The sequence below is a fragment of the Lissotriton helveticus genome, chromosome 1_1, assembly GCF_964261635.1.
Source record: "Lissotriton helveticus chromosome 1_1, aLisHel1.1, whole genome shotgun sequence".
NCBI lineage: Eukaryota > Metazoa > Chordata > Amphibia > Caudata > Salamandridae > Lissotriton > Lissotriton helveticus.
The window spans coordinates 64,513,447-64,536,650 of NC_136057.1; positions in this window are offsets into that span (position 1 = coordinate 64,513,447).

Genomic DNA, 23,204 nt, shown 5'->3' on the forward strand with positions numbered 1-23,204 from the left:
CGCACAGTCCACATATGGCGTCACATACACCGCTAAGGTCACTGATTCACTACGGTACATGCTAGCACTAGTCCAATCGTTGTTGAAGTGTTTTCTCTCCTATTTTTCTTTACTTCCCTATAGTTTCTCATGATGGGCGGTTAGCTTGTTTTTGCTGAGCTCACGATGATGTTCATCTTCCCCGACCCGTTTGCTCTTCCTACTGTGTTTATTGAATACTGCCACGATCACAAGACTATAGCCCAGTGCATTATATGGCAAAGTGGGACATGTTTCCTGTCTCTGACTTCATCCGTGCCAACCAGGGAACGCTGCCTAGGATGAACATTGTTGGCTGTTATGACCACCTTGGTCTCTCTGCAGTGATGAACGCTGCAGGCACTGCAACCCATGATTTCTCCTGGAACTGATAATTGTGGACTAATGCATATTCTCTGGCTACTGTTTATTTTCACATATATGTGACCAACATGTCGAAAGTATCGCTGACTGGGTAATGCTTGAAGTTTATATGACGTTGTATGATCTATTGGTTTATTACTTGTGAACTTAAATAAAATATGGGACCGTTGGTCTAAAAAAAAAAAAATGAATGAAATCACTGTATCCCACCTTCTTTGTTTCCTTTCCTGTTCTTTATGAACGTTTCTATTGTTGAACTTTAAAGATTGCCCGAAATTATTAGGAATTGTGCTCTACATAACTTTGCTGTGTTACAGTATGTTGATTTTTATGTACTATTTTTGTCTCTTATGTGTATGGCAACTGATGTTTTGTTTTGCTTTAATAATCAGCTTATGTTTATTAGGTTTTATTATTCAATAAAATGTTTCAAACACAACAAATGGTAGTTGATATGTATTTAAAACGGCATCATTTTTATTGCATGGGCAGTTTCAAAGCGGCCAAAAATATGGTCTGTGGGATGACGGAGGACAACATTGGCATCAGCACGGAGAGGTTTGGGCAGGTGATTTTGAACTGTATGAACGTTTATATTGTTGAACTTTAAAGATTGCCCGAAATTAGGAATTGTGCTCTTCATAACTTTGCTGTGTTACAGTAGTTGATTTTTATGTACTACTTTTATCTCTTATGTGTATGGCAACTGATGTTTTGTTTTGCTTTAATAATCAGCTTATGTTTATTAGGTTTTATTATTCAATAAAATGTTTCAAACACAACAAATGGTAATTGATATGTATTTACAACTGCAGCATTTTTCTTGTATGGGCAGTTTCAAAGCGGCCAAAAATATGGTCTGTGGGATGACTGAGGACCACATTGGCATCAGCAGGGAGAGGTTTTTGGCAGGTGATTAGGGGTACATGTAAGGTTGGAAGTAGGGGGAACAAAGCATGTCCATTGTGTGGACTGTGACTCCTGGAGTTAGTGTGAGGGATACCATGCTACCCTGTAAATGAATCCCCTAGTGATTATTATCAACACATTTGATTAGGTTTTATAAAAGAAAAACATCTTCCAAGTTACAGATTGATAAATATAATATGTCCAAGTTAATCAGAACACAAGATAAAAATTCATGAATTACAGCAGTAGCTTTTTGCGTCTGTGAGATCACAATGAATGCCGTCATCAGAATCGGTAGCCGCTGGGGACAACACAGTGCATGGGCTGTTACTGGTTCAAGCAAAGTATCAACATCCGTTGGCATGACTGATGGGAGTTTGAGACATGTGTCTAACACGCATTCTTCTCCGCATAGCAGGCAGCGTAGCACAGGTAGGATGCAATCTTGCCAAATTGGTCTGAATGACAGAAACCATGTGGTATTTAATTCTCTTAGACGAGGTAGTCCCAAAATTTGGACGATGCGCTCACGACACTTCATCGCCAGTAGAGTTGTCTCCATGGAGAACTAGGTGTCGTTTGTGAAATGACTTGCCATATCGCAACAATAGAAGCAAAAATAGTATTCCTACAGCGAGTCCCAAAATGAGAGGCAATCCACCAAACACAGAGTGCACAAAGTTTGGAAATATTACCAGGACTGCTTCAAAAGGTGCTAACAGTCCAGAAAATACGGTCTTAAATACATGTATAATACCACTCGTATCAGACATGTTTAAGATACGACTTAACGTTTCTGAGAAATGTATAGGGCAATGTGTAGTTAAGAGGGCATGTAACTCTGCAGAAGTCCTTGCGATTTGCAGAACATAGGTTTCTTTTGCCGAGGTCAGTGGCACTGTTTCTTGCAAAAGAATGGCTTTCATTCTGCTTAAAGTATCAATTTGTATAGAAGAGATGTTCAGTGAAGGCCAAAGTGGCGACTCCCGGCTTTCTTGGTTTTAGGAAACAATACTTGCATACAGCAAGTGACCCTGGCTGACACAGTTACTAGATATGGTGTTCCTGGCAACATGCCACAGCAGCAGCGATCATTCAACGTAAGGTAACTCCCATTCGAGAGTTGTCCAAAAATTGGGTCAATCACTGCAGCTGGTGAACCTTGCAGGTGGGAGGATAAGTGTTAGAGGAAATATTGCAGGCCCTGTGTAAGTTTATACCCTGACATAGGAGAGAACCACTTTGTGCATTTTCACAATTTTCCCCGCTAAGAAATACTTCACGACCCCACTCCAATATCTGTATGTGTACGGCAATTCCCAGGATGTCTTGATGTATACTTTACCCAACCTTTTATATGTGCCTGCTGGAATATGTTGTAGGCAATATTGAAAATGGAAAATTGTAACAGACTGAGTGAATGTTCCAATGTATAATCCATTCCATAACTGGCTTTTCAGCGACAGTAAATGGCAATCTTTCCAGTTTTTCAATGCTCAGCACCGTATTGTCTGCTCCCCTTTGTGCCAATTTGATCTGTTTATCAGTGAGATTGAATTCTGAAAACAGTGACGTAGTATAGCCTGAATGAAGGTTTTGCAATGTCCAGCCTAATAGCATGATAGAACATACTTGCGACTGACCATGTTGCAACATGACCAAGTCCTGTTCCATGATGTCTATGGCAGAAGACACTATGCTATCTAAAGAATATATCCTGGATCACAGAGTCGTTAACCCATTGTCAACCACAGAGAGAGATTTCTCTAAATGAATACGATCAATTTCTCGTATTCGTTCTGCAGTCTCTGCTTGCGTAATTTTCCATGCTTCATTATAAGCAGCAAAGATACCGGCATATATATAAAACGTTTATGACGCGGTGTTCTTGTTCCTAGCAACAATTCCCTAAGATCAGCGCCATCTTTAAGTAAAGATAAGTGTTGCTTTACATCCTTAGGTGTAGATCTATGTATCCAATCAAGGCAAAGTTTCCCTACACTGTATGTTGTTACTATTCCTGGATGCTGTCTTTGAACATATCTTGGTTCTGGCCTAATGAATGCGAACCCCTTTGTTTTATTCAGGAATCTATCTTGACAGTTGTTTGTGTCTGTGGGCCAGATCAACCATTTATTCAAATCTGGATCTGTTCTGTTGTGATGCAAAATAGTATGTACGTCGACACCCCCCTCTGAAGTGTTATCACTAACAGGTGTAGGTGTAGGTATAGACAGATTGTTCAAGTCTTTTATCTTGGCTAACCCAAGACAAGACGTCTCTTAGGCAGTGTCATCCAAAAACATAATTTGCTCAGGGATGATGCAGGCTCTAAATTAAGCTTCTATCCTCTGCACTTGCCAATATTTTGTGCCCCAGACAGTTTTTGTCTCGATGTTGTCTTTCCAAGATTCGAAACCTAGTGAAGACAGTTGAGCATAAAAGGCTGTAGAATAAATTTGCTTGGTATTTGTTAACATACTTTTCATTCCTGTTTTTGTTTACATTTTTAAAGTAAAATGATTCCGGATTGGATACATTGAACCCTGAAAAGTACGGCCATTTTCTAAAAAATATTTTGATCTACCCTTTGGTGGCGTAGGACAATGTTCCCATTGGTTATACATTAATACATTTCTAGGATTTGCAGATTTGTGCAAGAAATGATGACCATAGTGATTATAACAATACATTTGTTCATAATCTTATGAACCTTCTAAGTATTCATGATTTGTAAAGTCTGACATCATATTATTAACAGTCTCGAAGTCCCAATCATCAGAAAAGGTACTAGATGAAACAAAGTAATTCAAGGAAATCTTGAACTGGTGTGAAATCTTCAACAGCTCTGACGGGCCAAAAATGTCATAATTAGTTCTGTCCCAAGCTATACTCCCTGGTATAGGAATGTCTGTGATGTTCACTGATGGCAAGTCTCTTTGTTCACGAAGGGATGATTTGTGTGGCTTGAGAATTAAGTTGATGTTCTTACTTGCTGGGTCCATTTTGACATATCTTCCATTTATCAGCATTCCCAAAGTTATTACCAGAGTTAACCAAAGTAGAAGAAAAAGCACACCCGACACAATCCAAAGTTCAATCTATGGTGATACCAAATAGGTCTTTTCCAGGTGATGAAAAAGGTTTATTGCTTGTTCTTTCAAAGTTCTTTTTACTGGCGCAGTTTTAGGTTCGCTTGGATCCTCGGAAAATGTATCAAAGGTAATGAAATAGCCAGAGGCAGTTCTGTCAATTGTTGGGTTTGCATCTGGATTCGTTGAAATCGCTGGAACCTCAGGATTACTGGTAACATTTGTGTAGTCAGATGCTACTTCATTGTAGACTGGCGTTTCTTGAAAAACTGTTATTTGGGTTTCAAGAGGTACAACTTCCATAGCTTTGTTGCTTAGTCCTTCATTTCGCACTGCAGATTCTTCAAAGGTGATGAGTCTCTCAGTTTGAACCTCTTGGATAGTGGCCAGAGCTGGGCATCTGCTACATTGGCGGAGTCCACTTGGCCTACTGCTTATGATTGTCCACATGAGGTGGTTTGACCAGGTTGATAGACACAAACCTGTTCTCCTTTTCTCCAGCAAGGGGCGGCAGTAATACTGTTCTTGATCCGTGGATTGATAGGACAGGTACTGGTTGTCAGTTAGAAGGCCCAAATTCCTTCTTGTCCGCGATCTTTTCTCTGACCAGATCACCAAGCTTTGGGATCCAGACAGGCCTTGCTGGGACGGTCGGTTTCTCTTCAGTGGTGATTGGCTTCAGGAACACATTACTTTGTTTCGTTCTTATTTCATTTAAGTCCTGTAAGACAGCCAAACGATCTTTGATATCAAAGAGTTTGTGGTCTACCAATCGAGGTCCGCTACTAACATTCTGGTCCCAAAAAGGACTTCCTATGGAGTGATACCCCCTAGAGAACTTCTTGGCAGATTGTTAAGACTATGTTGGACATTTATTAGATGTTTGACCCACCCGTAAGCCGAACTTAATACTCTAGCTGTTATAGATTGCTTTATGTCTCGTTTTTTTCTCTCCACTACCGAATTTCCCTCAGGATGGAATGGACTAGAGTACCGCAATGCAACGCCCAGATTGGCCATGGCCTCCTGGTAAGCTCGAAAGGTAAACTCAGGACCCTGGTCGAAATGTAGCGTGCCGATAAAGACTCGCAAATATTTAATAACAGTTCGAGCGTCAGCCGAGCGCTGAGGCCACATCCAAATGAATCTTGAACACGAAACCACTGCGATCATGATATATTTATAGTTGCCATCACTCTGTATGGGACCGCAGTGGTCCAGGTAAACGCAAGCTAATGGTTTATCTGAAATCAATAGGGGCGTCTGCGCAGGACGTTTCACAGTAGAGACTTTCATCTTTTGGCATATTTCATATTCCAAAACATAGTGTTCGAGGCATATGAGCTGCAGATACTACACTGTGCATTAGATCGCCAGCTGGTGTTGGGCTCGGATGATTGCATGTTGTTGTCGTCTTGGAAGAAGTTTTTTGTAGTCACGAGATAGGTGACTCCTCCATTGGACGATAGTGCGCAAGGGCATCGGCTCCATCCTTAGATAGTTTTTTTCCGCCACTGGGTTCGGATGAACTTTTTCCGCTCCGGCTCGACACCTACTTTTCAAGTACTTCGAAGCGCAAAAACTTGACCTAACTACCTTCGATATCGACTAACATTGTTTTCGACTCCATCAGCTCGATTCTGGTCATCGACGCGGGCCGTTGGGCCTATCCACGCCGTGAGGCCTACACCTTATGGAAAGTACGCCATTCAAGAAATGCCCCTTGTGTGGAGCAAAGTTTCCATGCAGTGACCACCACGAGGTCTGTAACCTGTGCTTATCGCCAGAACACAACGAAGCCAGCTGTACAGCCTGCGCGTCCTTTCGATCCAAGAAAACCATCCGAGATCGGAGGGCCCGTCGACACGATATGCAGAGATCAGCTCCAGAACCGGTGGATATCTTCGACGAGGAGGTTCCGCTCGTTCCCGAAGAGGATTCCGATGATCTCCAAATCGTCATATCAGAGGCAGACGACTCAGATGACTCCATACCATTGGGTCAGTGTGTGAGTACTACTGCCCCTGCATCACACACAGCACCCAAACTGAAGCAAAGGTCAACACTCCGCCTCCTGGGCCCAGTCGAGAACGAAAAATCACTTCGAAAGCCCTACCATCGAGCCCGGCTCAGAAGAAAATAAGTAAGCCTTCCGGCAGCTCCTTACCGAGCAAGCCGCCCGTGTCGATCCCACCAGCTCCATCGGCACCGAAACCGAAAGAAGTCGAGGCTCCGTCGACTTCTAAAGACAAAGGTGCGAAGCCAACGTTCGACGCCTCGAAGCCGACGAGACCAGCTTCCACTCTGAAGCCATCACCTTCGGTATCGAAACCGACAAGGCCTGATTCCGATGCACCCAAGCGCTCGAAACTGCCTACCACACCAAAAACAACACCTTCGGTGCTGAAAACTATGCCAAAGGACACTGTAACGCCTCCTAAGGCTAAAGACAAGCAGCATACTCGTTCGGATCCGAAAAAATCGGCGCCGACAAAGGTTACACAAGGAGAAGAACTTTTCCAACCTAATCCTCTGCAAAATAAGATCTACATTGACCCAAAGACAGGTGCTGTATCCACCATACCACACAAGAAGAGGAAGGCAGATACAACACCCACTGTAGTACCTGCCAAGAAGAAGGACTCTGCCACATCTCCTATCACCCTTCTTCTCCTATACTACCTTCTCCTCCTTCACCAGAAGATAATATTAGTTTTGGACACCTGCTGAACAGAGCTGCCATTTACCATGGAGTTACTATGCACTCTGATGAGGCAGTGGAAGATTTTCGTTTAGACACATTTGAACAATCGCCAATGTCTGTTCAAATTCTTCCTATGATTAAAGGGGTCATCAAACACGCTCCAGAGATATTTTAAGACCCTGTACGTACTAGGATCTTAAAACCCTAGAATTGAGAAAAAATATAGGCCTGCACCTGCAGATCCAGCCTATATTAAAGGACAACTACCATTAGATTCACTAGTTGTATCAAATGCTAGGAAAAGGGCAAATTCACAAATGTCAGGTGAGACACCCCCACCTGACAAAGAATCTAAAGTAATAGATGCTTCAGGCAAAAGAATAGCTGCGCAAGCTTATAACATATGGCATATAGCTAACACACAAGCCCTCCTCTCAAGATATGATAGGACTCATTATGATCAGTTAGAGAAACTATTGGAACATCTACCTGACCAATATAAGGCACAGGCAAACAACCTTTTACAAGAAGGCAAGCTAATTTCCAATGCCTCAATCAAGTGTGCACTTAATGTGGCAGACACTGCATCCAGAGCTGTCAACACTAGTGTCATACTTAGAAGACATGCGTGGTTACGCATTTCAGGATTTAAACAGGAAGTGCAAACTACCATTTTAAATCAACCATTTAATCAAAAACAGTTGTTCGGACCAGAGGTAGACACAGCACTTGAAAAGATGAAGAAGGATACATATACTTCCAAATCTATGGGAGCTTTACAGTCCACACAAGCTAAAAGTTCCTTTCATCGCTCCTTCTACAGAGGAGGTTCCAAACAGTCTGGAGCAGACAATACAACATCCTTCAAATCAAACACACAAACATCCTCTAACAAAGGATATTTTAGAGCAGGATATGGCGGAAACAACAACAAAGGAAGAGGTCGGGGTAACAACAATAATCGAACCTCCTCAAACACAAAACAGTGACTTTCCTCTGCTCCCCCAACAGCATTCCACTACTGTGGGGGGGCAGATTAACACAGTTCCTACCTGTCTGGAATTCCATCATAACAGACAAGTGGGTAAGACAAATTATCCAGTCCTGCTACTGCCTGGAACTTACTGCAACCCCTCCACACATACCACCCAGACAGCATCCAATGTCGGCAGAACACCTTACTCTGCTCAAACAAGAAGTCCTGTCACTTCTTCAAAAGGACGCAATAGAAACAGTTCCTTTACAACACCAAGGAACAGGGGTTTACTCGCAGTATTTTCTAATACCCAAGAAAGATGGGACACTAAGACCAATTCTAGACATCAGGCCCCTCAATCATTACATAAAATCAGATCATTTTCACATGATCACTTTACAACAAGTGCTCCCACTGCTGCAACAAGGCGATTTCCTTACAACACTAGATCTAAACGACGCCTACTTTCACATTCCTATGCATCCTGCTCACAGGAAGGATCCAAGGTTTGTACTGGAAGGACAGCATTATCAATTCAAAGTCCTTCCATTCAGAGTTACAACAGCACCAAGAGCATTTACAAAATGCCTAGCAGTAGTAGCAGCACATCTAAGGAGACAACAAATACATGTCTTCCCTTATCTAGACGATTGGCTCATGAAAGCCAAGTCATTCAATCAGTGTGTTCAACATACACATCAAACAGTTCAAACATTATACGACTTAGGGTTCACAATCAACTACACCAAGTCACACCTGCAACCCTCTCATATACATCAGTATCTAGGGGCTACAATAAACACGTCTACAGCTCTAGCGTATCCCAGTCCAGCAACGATACAGAGCATTCAGTCCTTAGTCACAGTCTTCCAACCTCAACAATCTCTGCAAGCCAGAGTGTTCATGAGACGGATAGGATTGAAGGCATCTTGCATCTTCATAGTACCATATGCAAGACTGCAGATGCGTCCGTTACAGGAATGTCTAGCACGACAGTGGAACCAGGCTCAAGGGCAACTAACAGACTTGGTGTTGATAGACAGCCGCACACATCGCTCTCTGCAGTGGTGGAAAACCAAAAACTTGACAAATGGGCGGCCACACCTCAAACCTGTTCCACAAATAGTACTCACAGCAGACGCATCTCTCACAGGATGGGGAGCCCATCTCCTACATCATGCAACTCATGGGCATTGGACCATTCAACAAAGATTGTTCCATATCAACCATCTAGAGCTGCTAGCAATATTCTTAGCACTCAAAGTATTCCAACTACAAGTACAAAACAAAGCTGTCTTAATCCGGACGGACAACATGACAGCTATGTATTATATACAAAAACAGGGGGGGAACACACACTCTACAACTGTCCCAGCTCGCACAGAACCTTTGGAGATGGGCCATTCCGCAAAACATATATCTGTTAGCAGAGCACCTTCCAGGAGTTCACAATTAGATAGCAGATCTGTTAAGTCGGCAGACACAACAGATTCACGAATGGGAACTACATCATCATGTTCTTCAACCATTTTTAGGTCTTGTGGCGTTAACCGCACGAAAGCGTGGTCTCGCCAGAGACCTATTGTCAGCGACTCAGCTTCCCAGGAGACAGGAGCTGGCCGCGTGCATCTTGCAAAAGGCGATCGGAGCGGGTCGCGCCCGCGAGAACGCGCTCGCCGTGGCCATCTCCTGTCTCCTGGGAAGCGCAAACATACACAGGCACACCTCCCCCAGAGACACACACACACGCACACATACACACACGAGCGCCCCCCCAACTAAGTCCCACTTACCGCCAATCCGGTGTTCTGTAGCCTCCGCGGGGCTCTCCCTCGGGGATGGGAGCCCCGCGTCACCGTGAATTATGTCCGCCCTCCAGCGTGCGGAACATCCGAGGCCGGGACCAATGGACTCCGAGAACGAGGCTGACGTCACAGCGTCCTCCCTCGCCCCCTCCTCCGACGCCAGATGACGCAGACTGCGGCTGCACGCTGAGGGGAGCCGCCATTAGAGCAGCTCTATTGATTTCTGAATCACACTGCAGCCGGGGATATAGAGCTGGTGGAAAAAATGTGTAAAAAAATCCCTGCGAGAGAAGCTGAGTGGGAGTGCGTGCATTAGAGGATGTGTGTGTAAGTAAAAGCGATCCCAGGCCTGCTAGCCTATCGTGCTGCATTTGTCATCCCTGCCAGGGCGACATCCCCCCACCCCCTCACCCCAAGCTTCTGCAAACGGAAGAGAGTGGGGAAGCTTCTCCCTGCAGTCTGCTGGACGCCCCTTGGTTTTTTATTCACTAGTGGTGGGTGTTTTTCCTTTTTTCCTCCATCATCCGGGAATGTGAGTTATCTTTTCAATGGACGGTGAGGCAGCCGAGCCCCAGTTCCTGGCTGCCTGTGGCACGCGTGTTACATGTGTTCTGTAAAAGTTGCCGCGAGGAGCTGCGCTGAGGCAGTGCATGCAGAGCAGCTATGAACTTGGCAGTGATGAACTTTTCCTTCGCCTTGACGCTGGTGGATGCAGCATTTCCACGCTCCTAGGTAGGTGTCTGGCTTTTGTGCAGTTTGAAGAGCTTCCCTGCAGCAGTTTTCTTTCGTTTCCTGTGTTTCTGTTGGCTCCTGTGAAGTTAGAATATCATTGGAGTTGGGTGCTTTTGACTTTCTTATCGGCTGGGCGGTGTTTTAATTCGGGAAAGAAATTGTGTGTTGTTTATTTTAATTCGTTTTTATTTGTATAGCCCCATAGTCTTTTCATGTTTGGTACGGTTTAAACATGCTCTCGTCGCAGGCATTTGTTACTTCTTGTTGGTCTCAAACATAAACTTTCGCACAGAAGAAATGTCTGTAAAGTGAAATTGTTTCTCTAATTGATGTAGCCGTTTGGATGGCATCGCGGCGCTAGGCTTGGATTCCCTTATGTTATGGGATTAGTGCTGGATGGAACGGCAGGAAAAGGGTTCACATTAAGTGATGTTCGTCATTCATTGCATTGTGCCTATAGTGTATTTATGCATTTATTTAAGTGATGATTTTTGTAAAGCACCTATAGCTCCTGAGCCTTTTTCAGAACACTTAACTGACTTGGGAAATGAATATGCTCAGTCGGTGTTTCAAATGTAGTGCCTTTCCAGAGAGTCTTCAAAATAAAGTTAGTGTGCATGCTGTACCTTAATTCCACTGGGTGTCATGTCCTCCGCCTCCTTCTTTTTTTTTTTTTACTTGTTGCCTGCCCAAGATCAGGAAGCAGGCACACCGAAACGGCACCTCCTCACCACTTCTTGTCAGCCAATAGCAACCCCCATGCCCAGCATACACAGAGAACTACACTGCTATGGCACAGCACTACCAACTGCCTGCCTTCCTGCCCCTACACTGTTACCCCGCGGTGCAGCCACAGGACAGTGGCTACATTGCCTGTGTCTGCCCCGCAACACGTTGTTCCTGCCATGGAGGTTTCCCACTGCTGGGTGCAGTTCATAAGTACAGGGACCCAAAGATATGTGGCATCGCAGAATAAGAATGGACGTGGTACAGGTAGGCTTTTAAAAATGTATTTATTAGTTTTCACTTTTATATAGCGCAAACTTTACCCGCAGGTATCAGAGCGCTTTAAATCAGCATGCTTATAACAAGCAAGACTAGCACTCTATATTACGGCCAACTTTGCTTAGCATAAGCAACAGCTAACCATTCGCAAACAATGTTTATATACCAATTGCAAATGCCAGTAACTCAAACTTTAATGCTGCGAGACCTATTGTAAATGCTTGTTTCACAAGTGGGGCCATCCAGACATTGATCTGTTCGCCACACAAGAAAACGCAAAATGCCCAACGTTCGCCGTCAGGTTTCCACACCCGCTGTCCAAGGGCAATGCGATATGGATGAACTGGTCAGGCAGATTTGCGTATGCTTTTCTGCCACTACCACTAATACCACTAGTAGTACGCAAGCTCAGACAACAGTCTCTCAAATTAATCCTGGTAGCTCCCAATTGGGCATGCCAACCATGGTTCACCACACTGTTAGAACTGTCTCTAGTTCCACACCAAAGCTATGTCTCACACCATCTCTGCTAAGGCAGAACCATGGAGACATCAGACATCCAGACCCAAATCAACTGAATCTGGCGATCTGGCTCCTGAAGTGTTAGAGTTTGGTTATCTTAACCTACCTCCAGACTGTATGAACGTTATTAAAGAGGCCAGGAGACCTACTACAAGAGCTTGTTATGCTGCTAAATGGAAGAGATTTGCCATTTATTGCAACAATAACCAAATAGATCCCCTGGATGCTTCTATCCAGGATATCATTTGCTACCTTTGAATTTCCCTCAGGATGGAATGGACTAGAGTACCGCAATGCAACGCCCAGATTGGCCATGGCCTCCTGGTAAGCTCGAAAGGTAAACTCAGGACCCTGGTCGAAATGTAGCGTGCCGATAAAGACTCGCAAATATTTAATAACAGTTCGAGCGTCAGCCGAGCGCTGAGGCCACATCCAAATGAATCTTGAACACGAAACCACTGCGATCATGATATATTTATAGTTGCCATCACTCTGTATGGGACCGCAGTGGTCCAGGTAAACGCAAGCTAATGGTTTATCTGAAATCAATAGGGGCGTCTGCGCAGGACGTTTCACAGTAGAGACTTTCATCTTTTGGCATATTTCATATTCCAAAACATAGTGTTCGAGGCATATGAGCTGCAGATACTACACTGTGCATTAGATCGCCAGCTGGTGTTGGGCTCGGATGATTGCATGTTGTTGTCGTCTTGGAAGAAGTTTTTTGTAGTCACGAGATAGGTGACTCCTCCATTGGACGATAGTGCGCAAGGGCATCGGCTCCATCCTTAGATAGTTTTTTTCCGCCACTGGGTTCGGATGAACTTTTTCCGCTCCGGCTCGACACCTACTTTTCAAGTACTTCGAAGCGCAAAAACTTGACCTAACTACCTTCGATATCGACTAACATTGTTTTCGACTCCATCAGCTCGATTCTGGTCATCGACGCGGGCCGTTGGGCCTATCCACGCCGTGAGGCCTACACCTTATGGAAAGTACGCCATTCAAGAAATGCCCCTTGTGTGGAGCAAAGTTTCCATGCAGTGACCACCACGAGGTCTGTAACCTGTGCTTATCGCCAGAACACAACGAAGCCAGCTGTACAGCCTGCGCGTCCTTTCGATCCAAGAAAACCATCCGAGATCGGAGGGCCCGTCGACACGATATGCAGAGATCAGCTCCAGAACCGGTGGATATCTTCGACGAGGAGGTTCCGCTCGTTCCCGAAGAGGATTCCGATGATCTCCAAATCGTCATATCAGAGGCAGACGACTCAGATGACTCCATACCATTGGGTCAGTGTGTGAGTACTACTGCCCCTGCATCACACACAGCACCCAAACTGAAGCAAAGGTCAACACTCCGCCTCCTGGGCCCAGTCGAGAACGAAAAATCACTTCGAAAGCCCTACCATCGAGCCCGGCTCAGAAGAAAATAAGTAAGCCTTCCGGCAGCTCCTTACCGAGCAAGCCGCCCGTGTCGATCCCACCAGCTCCATCGGCACCGAAACCGAAAGAAGTCGAGGCTCCGTCGACTTCTAAAGACAAAGGTGCGAAGCCAACGTTCGACGCCTCGAAGCCGACGAGACCAGCTTCCACTCTGAAGCCATCACCTTCGGTATCGAAACCGACAAGGCCTGATTCCGATGCACCCAAGCGCTCGAAACTGCCTACCACACCAAAAACAACACCTTCGGTGCTGAAAACTATGCCAAAGGACACTGTAACGCCTCCTAAGGCTAAAGACAAGCAGCATACTCGTTCGGATCCGAAAAAATCGGCGCCGACAAAGGTTACACAAGGAGAAGAACTTTTCCAACCTAATCCTCTGCAAAATAAGATCTACATTGACCCAAAGACAGGTGCTGTATCCACCATACCACACAAGAAGAGGAAGGCAGATACAACACCCACTGTAGTACCTGCCAAGAAGAAGGACTCTGCCACATCTCCTATCACCCTTCTTCTCCTATACTACCTTCTCCTCCTTCACCAGAAGATAATATTAGTTTTGGACACCTGCTGAACAGAGCTGCCATTTACCATGGAGTTACTATGCACTCTGATGAGGCAGTGGAAGATTTTCGTTTAGACACATTTGAACAATCGCCAATGTCTGTTCAAATTCTTCCTATGATTAAAGGGGTCATTAAACACGCTCCAGAGATATTTTAAGACCCTGTACGTACTAGGATCTTAAAACCCTAGAATTGAGAAAAAATATAGGCCTGCACCTGCAGATCCAGCCTATATTAAAGGACAACTACCATTAGATTCACTAGTTGTATCAAATGCTAGGAAAAGGGCAAATTCACAAATGTCAGGTGAGACACCCCCACCTGACAAAGAATCTAAAGTAATAGATGCTTCAGGCAAAAGAATAGCTGCGCAAGCTTATAACATATGGCATATAGCTAACACACAAGCCCTCCTCTCAAGATATGATAGGACTCATTATGATCAGTTAGAGAAACTATTGGAACATCTACCTGACCAATATAAGGCACAGGCAAACAACCTTTTACAAGAAGGCAAGCTAATTTCCAATGCCTCAATCAAGTGTGCACTTAATGTGGCAGACACTGCATCCAGAGCTGTCAACACTAGTGTCATACTTAGAAGACATGCGTGGTTACGCATTTCAGGATTTAAACAGGAAGTGCAAACTACCATTTTAAATCAACCATTTAATCAAAAACAGTTGTTCGGACCAGAGGTAGACACAGCACTTGAAAAGATGAAGAAGGATACATATACTTCCAAATCTATGGGAGCTTTACAGTCCACACAAGCTAAAAGTTCCTTTCATCGCTCCTTCTACAGAGGAGGTTCCAAACAGTCTGGAGCAGACAATACAACATCCTTCAAATCAAACACACAAACATCCTCTAACAAAGGATATTTTAGAGCAGGATATGGCGGAAACAACAACAAAGGAAGAGGTCGGGGTAACAACAATAATCGAACCTCCTCAAACACAAAACAGTGACTTTCCTCTGCTCCCCCAACAGCATTCCACTACTGTGGGGGGGCAGATTAACACAGTTCCTACCTGTCTGGAATTCCATCATAACAGACAAGTGGGTAAGACAAATTATCCAGTCCTGCTACTGCCTGGAACTTACTGCAACCCCTCCACACATACCACCCAGACAGCATCCAATGTCGGCAGAACACCTTACTCTGCTCAAACAAGAAGTCCTGTCACTTCTTCAAAAGGACGCAATAGAAACAGTTCCTTTACAACACCAAGGAACAGGGGTTTACTCGCAGTATTTTCTAATACCCAAGAAAGATGGGACACTAAGACCAATTCTAGACATCAGGCCCCTCAATCATTACATAAAATCAGATCATTTTCACATGATCACTTTACAACAAGTGCTCCCACTGCTGCAACAAGGCGATTTCCTTACAACACTAGATCTAAACGACGCCTACTTTCACATTCCTATGCATCCTGCTCACAGGAAGGATCCAAGGTTTGTACTGGAAGGACAGCATTATCAATTCAAAGTCCTTCCATTCAGAGTTACAACAGCACCAAGAGCATTTACAAAATGCCTAGCAGTAGTAGCAGCACATCTAAGGAGACAACAAATACATGTCTTCCCTTATCTAGACGATTGGCTCATGAAAGCCAAGTCATTCAATCAGTGTGTTCAACATACACATCAAACAGTTCAAACATTATACGACTTAGGGTTCACAATCAACTACACCAAGTCACACCTGCAACCCTCTCATATACATCAGTATCTAGGGGCTACAATAAACACGTCTACAGCTCTAGCGTATCCCAGTCCAGCAACGATACAGAGCATTCAGTCCTTAGTCACAGTCTTCCAACCTCAACAATCTCTGCAAGCCAGAGTGTTCATGAGACGGATAGGATTGAAGGCATCTTGCATCTTCATAGTACCATATGCAAGACTGCAGATGCGTCCGTTACAGGAATGTCTAGCACGACAGTGGAACCAGGCTCAAGGGCAACTAACAGACTTGGTGTTGATAGACAGCCGCACACATCGCTCTCTGCAGTGGTGGAAAACCAAAAACTTGACAAATGGGCGGCCACACCTCAAACCTGTTCCACAAATAGTACTCACAGCAGACGCATCTCTCACAGGATGGGGAGCCCATCTCCTACATCATGCAACTCAAGGGCATTGGACCATTCAACAAAGATTGTTCCATATCAACCATCTAGAGCTGCTAGCAATATTCTTAGCACTCAAAGTATTCCAACTACAAGTACAAAACAAAGCTGTCTTAATCCGGACGGACAACATGACAGCTATGTATTATATACAAAAACAGGGGGGGAACACACACTCTACAACTGTCCCAGCTCGCACAGAACCTTTGGAGATGGGCCATTCCGCAAAACATATATCTGTTAGCAGAGCACCTTCCAGGAGTTCACAATTAGATAGCAGATCTGTTAAGTCGGCAGACACAACAGATTCACGAATGGGAACTACATCATCATGTTCTTCAACCATTTTTAGGTCTTGTGGCGTTAACCGCACGAAAGCGTGGTCTCGCCAGAGACCTATTGTCAGCGACTCAGCTTCCCAGGAGACAGGAGCTGGCCGCGTGCATCTTGCAAAAGGCGATCGGAGCGGGTCGCGCCCGCGAGAACGCGCTCGCCGTGGCCATCTCCTGTCTCCTGGGAAGCGCAAACATACACAGGCACACCTCCCCCAGAGACACACACACACGCACACATACACACACGAGCGCCCCCCCAACTAAGTCCCACTTACCGCCAATCCGGTGTTCTGTAGCCTCCGCGGGGCTCTCCCTCGGGGATGGGAGCCCCGCGTCACCGTGAATTATGTCCGCCCTCCAGCGTGCGGAACATCCGAGGCCGGGACCAATGGACTCCGAGAACGAGGCTGACGTCACAGCGTCCTCCCTCGCCCCCTCCTCCGACGCCAGATGACGCAGACTGCGGCTGCACGCTGAGGGGAGCCGCCATTAGAGCAGCTCTATTGATTTCTGAATCACACTGCAGCCGGGGATATAGAGCTGGTGGAAAAAATGTGTAAAAAAATCCCTGCGAGAGAAGCTGAGTGGGAGTGCGTGCATTAGAGGATGTGTGTGTAAGTAAAAGCGATCCCAGGCCTGCTAGCCTATCGTGCTGCATTTGTCATCCCTGCCAGGGCGACATCCCCCCACCCCCTCACCCCAAGCTTCTGCAAACGGAAGAGAGTGGGGAAGCTTCTCCCTGCAGTCTGCTGGACGCCCCTTGGTTTTTTATTCACTAGTGGTGGGTGTTTTTCCTTTTTTCCTCCATCATCCGGGAATGTGAGTTATCTTTTCAATGGACGGTGAGGCAGCCGAGCCCCAGTTCCTGGCTGCCTGTGGCACGCGTGTTACATGTGTTCTGTAAAAGTTGCCGCGAGGAGCTGCGCTGAGGCAGTGCATGCAGAGCAGCTATGAACTTGGCAGTGATGAACTTTTCCTTCGCCTTGACGCTGGTGGATGCAGCATTTCCACGCTCCTAGGTAGGTGTCTGGCTTTTGTGCAGTTTGAAGAGCTTCCCTGCAGCAGTTTTCTTTCGTTTCCTGTGTTTCTGTTGGCTCCTGTGAAGTTAGAATATCATTGGAGTTGGGTGCTTTTGACTTTCTTATCGGCTGGGCGGTGTTTTAATTCGGGAAAGAAATTGTGTGTTGTTTATTTTAATTCGTTTTTATTTGTATAGCCCCATAGTCTTTTCATGTTTGGTACGGTTTAAACATGCTCTCGTCGCAGGCATTTGTTACTTCTTGTTGGTCTCAAACATAAACTTTCGCACAGAAGAAATGTCTGTAAAGTGAAATTGTTTCTCTAATTGATGTAGCCGTTTGGATGGCATCGCGGCGCTAGGCTTGGATTCCCTTATGTTATGGGATTAGTGCTGGATGGAACGGCAGGAAAAGGGTTCACATTAAGTGATGTTCGTCATTCATTGCATTGTGCCTATAGTGTATTTATGCATTTATTTAAGTGATGATTTTTGTAAAGCACCTATAGCTCCTGAGCCTTTTTCAGAACACTTAACTGACTTGGGAAATGAATATGCTCAGTCGGTGTTTCAAATGTAGTGCCTTTCCAGAGAGTCTTCAAAATAAAGTTAGTGTGCATGCTGTACCTTAATTCCACTGGGTGTCATGTCCTCCGCCTCCTTCTTTTTTTTTTTTTACTTGTTGCCTGCCCAAGATCAGGAAGCAGGCACACCGAAACGGCACCTCCTCACCACTTCTTGTCAGCCAATAGCAACCCCCATGCCCAGCATACACAGAGAACTACACTGCTATGGCACAGCACTACCAACTGCCTGCCTTCCTGCCCCTACACTGTTACCCCGCGGTGCAGCCACAGGACAGTGGCTACATTGCCTGTGTCTGCCCCGCAACACGTTGTTCCTGCCATGGAGGTTTCCCACTGCTGGGTGCAGTTCATAAGTACAGGGACCCAAAGATATGTGGCATCGCAGAATAAGAATGGACGTGGTACAGGTAGGCTTTTTAAAATGTATTTATTAGTTTTCACTTTTATATAGCGCAAACTTTACCCGCAGGTATCAGAGCGCTTTAAATCAGCATGCTTATAACAAGCAAGACTAGCACTCTATATTACGGCCAACTTTGCTTAGCATAAGCAACAGCTAACCATTCGCAAACAATGTTTATATACCAATTGCAAATGCCAGTAACTCAAACTTTAATGCTGCGAGACCTATTGTAAATGCTTGTTTCACAAGTGGGGCCATCCAGACATTGATCTGTTCGCCACACAAGAAAACGCAAAATGCCCAACGTTCGCCGTCAGGTTTCCACACCCGCTGTCCAAGGGCAATGCGATATGGATGAACTGGTCAGGCAGATTTGCGTATGCTTTTCTGCCACTACCACTAATACCACTAGTAGTACGCAAGCTCAGACAACAGTCTCTCAAATTAATCCTGGTAGCTCCCAATTGGGCATGCCAACCATGGTTCACCACACTGTTAGAACTGTCTCTAGTTCCACACCAAAGCTATGTCTCACACCATCTCTGCTAAGGCAGAACCATGGAGACATCAGACATCCAGACCCAAATCAACTGAATCTGGCGATCTGGCTCCTGAAGTGTTAGAGTTTGGTTATCTTAACCTACCTCCAGACTGTATGAACGTTATTAAAGAGGCCAGGAGACCTACTACAAGAGCTTGTTATGCTGCTAAATGGAAGAGATTTGCCATTTATTGCAACAATAACCAAATAGATCCCCTGGATGCTTCTATCCAGGATATCATTTGCTACCTTTGACATTTACAAAGATGTAACTTGGCACATTCATCTATACGACTGCACCTTGCAGCAATTGCAGCATATTTACAAAACAGACAACATCTGTCTCTTTTTAGAGTACCTGCTATTAAAGCATGTATGGAAGGATTAAAGAGAATCATTCCCCCCAGGTTACCACCTTCTCCAGTGTGGAACCTAAACGTTGTTCTTACAAGGCTCATGGGACCACCTCATGGGGCCACCTTGTGAACAAATGTGAACTGCAATTCATCACATGGAAAACAGCTTTCCTTATTGCTATTACCTCTCTTAGAAGAGTAAGTGAGTTACAAGCTTTCACAATACAAGAACCATTTTTACAACTACATCGTAACAAAGTGGTTCTAAGAACTAATCCTAAATTCCTTCCAAAAGTCATTACTCCTTTTCATTTAAACCAATCTGTAGTGACCTGTGTTTTTCCAAAACCCTGCCTCTGTAGCAGAAAGAGCTCTACACACACAAGATGTTAAAAGAGCTCTTCTCTACTATATAGATAGGACTAAATCTTTTTGAAAAACAAAACAATTGTTTGTATCTTTCTCTCCACCGCATAAAGGCAACCCCATCTCCAAGGGTGGAATTGTAAGGTGGATTGTAAAATGTATACAAATATGCTATCAAAAAGCAAAATGTACATTAACAGTTCCTTCTAAAGCGCACTCCACACGCAAAATAGGAACATCTATGGCTTTCTTAGGGAACATCCCCCTAGAAGACATATGCAAGGCAGCGACATGGTCTACAGCACACACATTCACTAAACACAACTGTGTTGATGTGCAAACCAAGCAGCAAGCTGCAGTAGGACAAGCTGTCCTTAAAACTCTTTCAAACTACTGCAACAGATACAGGTGACCACCGCTAGGGACACAGTGCTGCACAATCGATGCACAGTGTAGTATCTGCAGCTCATATGCCCCGAACGGAAAATGCTACTTACCAGTATGCATCTGTTCTTGGCATGTAGAGCTGCAGATTACTACACGCCCTCCCGCCTCCCCGGGACCTGTATCTGTTCCAGTTTTCATCTTACTTAGATGCACATGCAAGACATCTTTCTATTTACTTCTACTAACTCCATCATTTCCCATCATGGCGAAAAACAATCTACGGATGGAGCCGATGCCCATGCGCACTATCGTCCAAGGGAGGAGTCACCTATCTCGTGACTACAAAAGACTTCTTCCAAGACGACATCAACATCCAATCATCCGAGCCCAACACCAGGTGGCGATCTAATGCACAGTGTAGTAATCTGCAGCTCTACATGCCAAGAACAGATGCATACTGGTAAGTAGCATTTTCCTTCTGGTTTGTTTCCTCATGTGTGGCCACCAGTATCTCTGCTTTAATAATGACACTGTGGCGGAAACACGTGCATGAGCGGAGGCGAGCCCTTCATGTGCTGCTAAAGATTAGTCCTAATCTATGTTTCATGTTTGAAATTACTCTATCCCCCACTCCAGGAATTTGAGCAAACGGAACATTGTTCGCATCAGTTATGTATGAATATTTCAGTGGAAACCCTTTTGGTAATGTTTACCACTGTCTTTGCTTGAAGCATTGACTTCCAACATTATTTTGCCATTTATTTTTGTTTTTGAACGAGTGATTGCAGCTACGGAAGCCGTTTGCACAGCTGCCTTCGCGGCTTCATCAGCCAATTAATTCCCTGCAACGTGAACGCATTCATGTTGATGACTCAGCCTATGTATCACATGAGTGTTTTGTAGTTCTTATCGTAACTGAACTACTTGTTCCCAAAGCAACTTATGCTTAATTGCGCCACTCTTTGCATCTTTGTAACCGTTTTGAATCCAGTTTTGGAAGTATTCATTGAACACAATAATGCGAATCGCACACTATGAGTGTTGGGAATTCGCGGTCCGTATTCTCAAGCGCTATCTTGAATGCTTGTAGTTCAGCTCGCTGAGCTGTACAATCTCCTAGAGGTTGAGTTTTAGTAGGGAAACAACCTTTACAATGCAACTTTTACAACGCACTACCATTACAACAAAACTTTTACAACGCAAAAACCATTACAACGCATGTTTTTACAACGTAGATACCTTTACAACGCATACCATTACAAGGTAAGTATTGGTAAGTATATAATTATATTTAAAATGTTATAGGTTTGGTTTTTGGGTAAAGGGGTATTTTTAGGGTTCAGGGTCAGTTTTGGGTTTTTGGGTAAAGGGGTATTTTTAGGGTTCAGGGTCAGTTTGGGTTTTTTGGGTAAAGGGGTATTTTTAGGGTTCAGGGTCAGTTTGGGGTTTTCGGGTAAAGGGGTATTTTTAGGGTTCAGGGTCAGTTTTGGTTTTTGGGTAAAGGGGTATTTTTAGGGTTCAGGGTCAGTTTTAGGTTTTTGGGTAAAGGGGTATTTTTAGGGTTCAGGGTCAGTTTTGGGTTTTTGGGTACAGGATAAAAATAAAGTAAAATTAAATTTAAATTAAATTAATTAAATTAAATTATATTAATTAAAATTAATTTACATTAAAAATATTATTATATACTTACCAATACTTACGTTGTAATGGTATGCGTTGTAAAAGTATCTGCATTGTAAAAACATGCGTTGTAAATACATGCGTTGTAATAGTTTTTGCGTTGTAAAAATTTCGTTGTAATGGTAGTGCGTTGTAAAAGTTGCATTGTAACGTCATACATCCGTTTTAGTAACCATTGGTCAGAATTTGCCATCGTGGCAACAACCTTTAACGATCGCGCAGGCCGCACTATAGGCTTGTTTACCCTCGGTAGCGGGTTGAGCTGATCCGTCACTATAAATGATACATTCATACTGTTCTAGAGGCAGAATTTCAGTAGGCAGAGGACATTCTTGTTCGTATTGTAAAAATGCTTGTGTTTTCAAATAAGGCTAAAAAATATAGTCAACGTCTGTTGCAGCAAGAGAATTAACCCATTGTATCCATCTCGGATGTAAAGCTTTAGCACAGGTGTAACAACCATAATGCGCTTACCCTGTGCGAGGGCTCTCTCTTTCGCTACAGCAGTTTGAACAGCTGTCAGAATTTTTTCTGTAAAAGTGAATTTCATTTCTGCTTGTGTGTACAAATGTGATTTGTAAGTTATTGGTACTTTTTCACCTTCGTTAAAAGTTAAGTATGTGAATCCGTATTGTCCTGGAATGATTCGGATCACTAAGTTGCGTATGTTTACACGTGTTTGCAAATGTTTTGTCACTAACATCTCTGTTTGCAATGAACGCAAAATTTCAGTGTGTTTTTGTGTCCAATTAACTGTTTTAAAATCAGGTTTGATTAATGCATAGAGAGGTTTTGCCTTTCTGCGTAATTTAGAATGTAATTTCTTCCGAAATTTTAGGAAACCTAGAATCGACTGTAAGTTTTTCAGCGTTGTTTGAGGTTGGAGCAGCGCTCATTTCTCTAGAAAGTTTGCTGCCAGTCTTTTGCCTTCACTTGAAAGTTCGTATCCTAAAAAATGGACATTGAGGTGGGCAATATTTGCTTTCTTAAAATTGAATTTATACCCTTCAGAGGCGAAGCCCAATATAATGGTGTTCACCCTGTTCAAGTGCCTATCCAAGTCATCATCTGTCAGATAGATGTCATCAACATATGACAATGCTTCATCATCATAAGTTTGTAGTAACTCTGTTACCCTCGCTTAGAATAACGCAGGACTATTCTTGAATCCATGAGGGAGACGACAGAAGTGACCTTGTGTCCCCATGATTGAGAAAGCGGTCAAA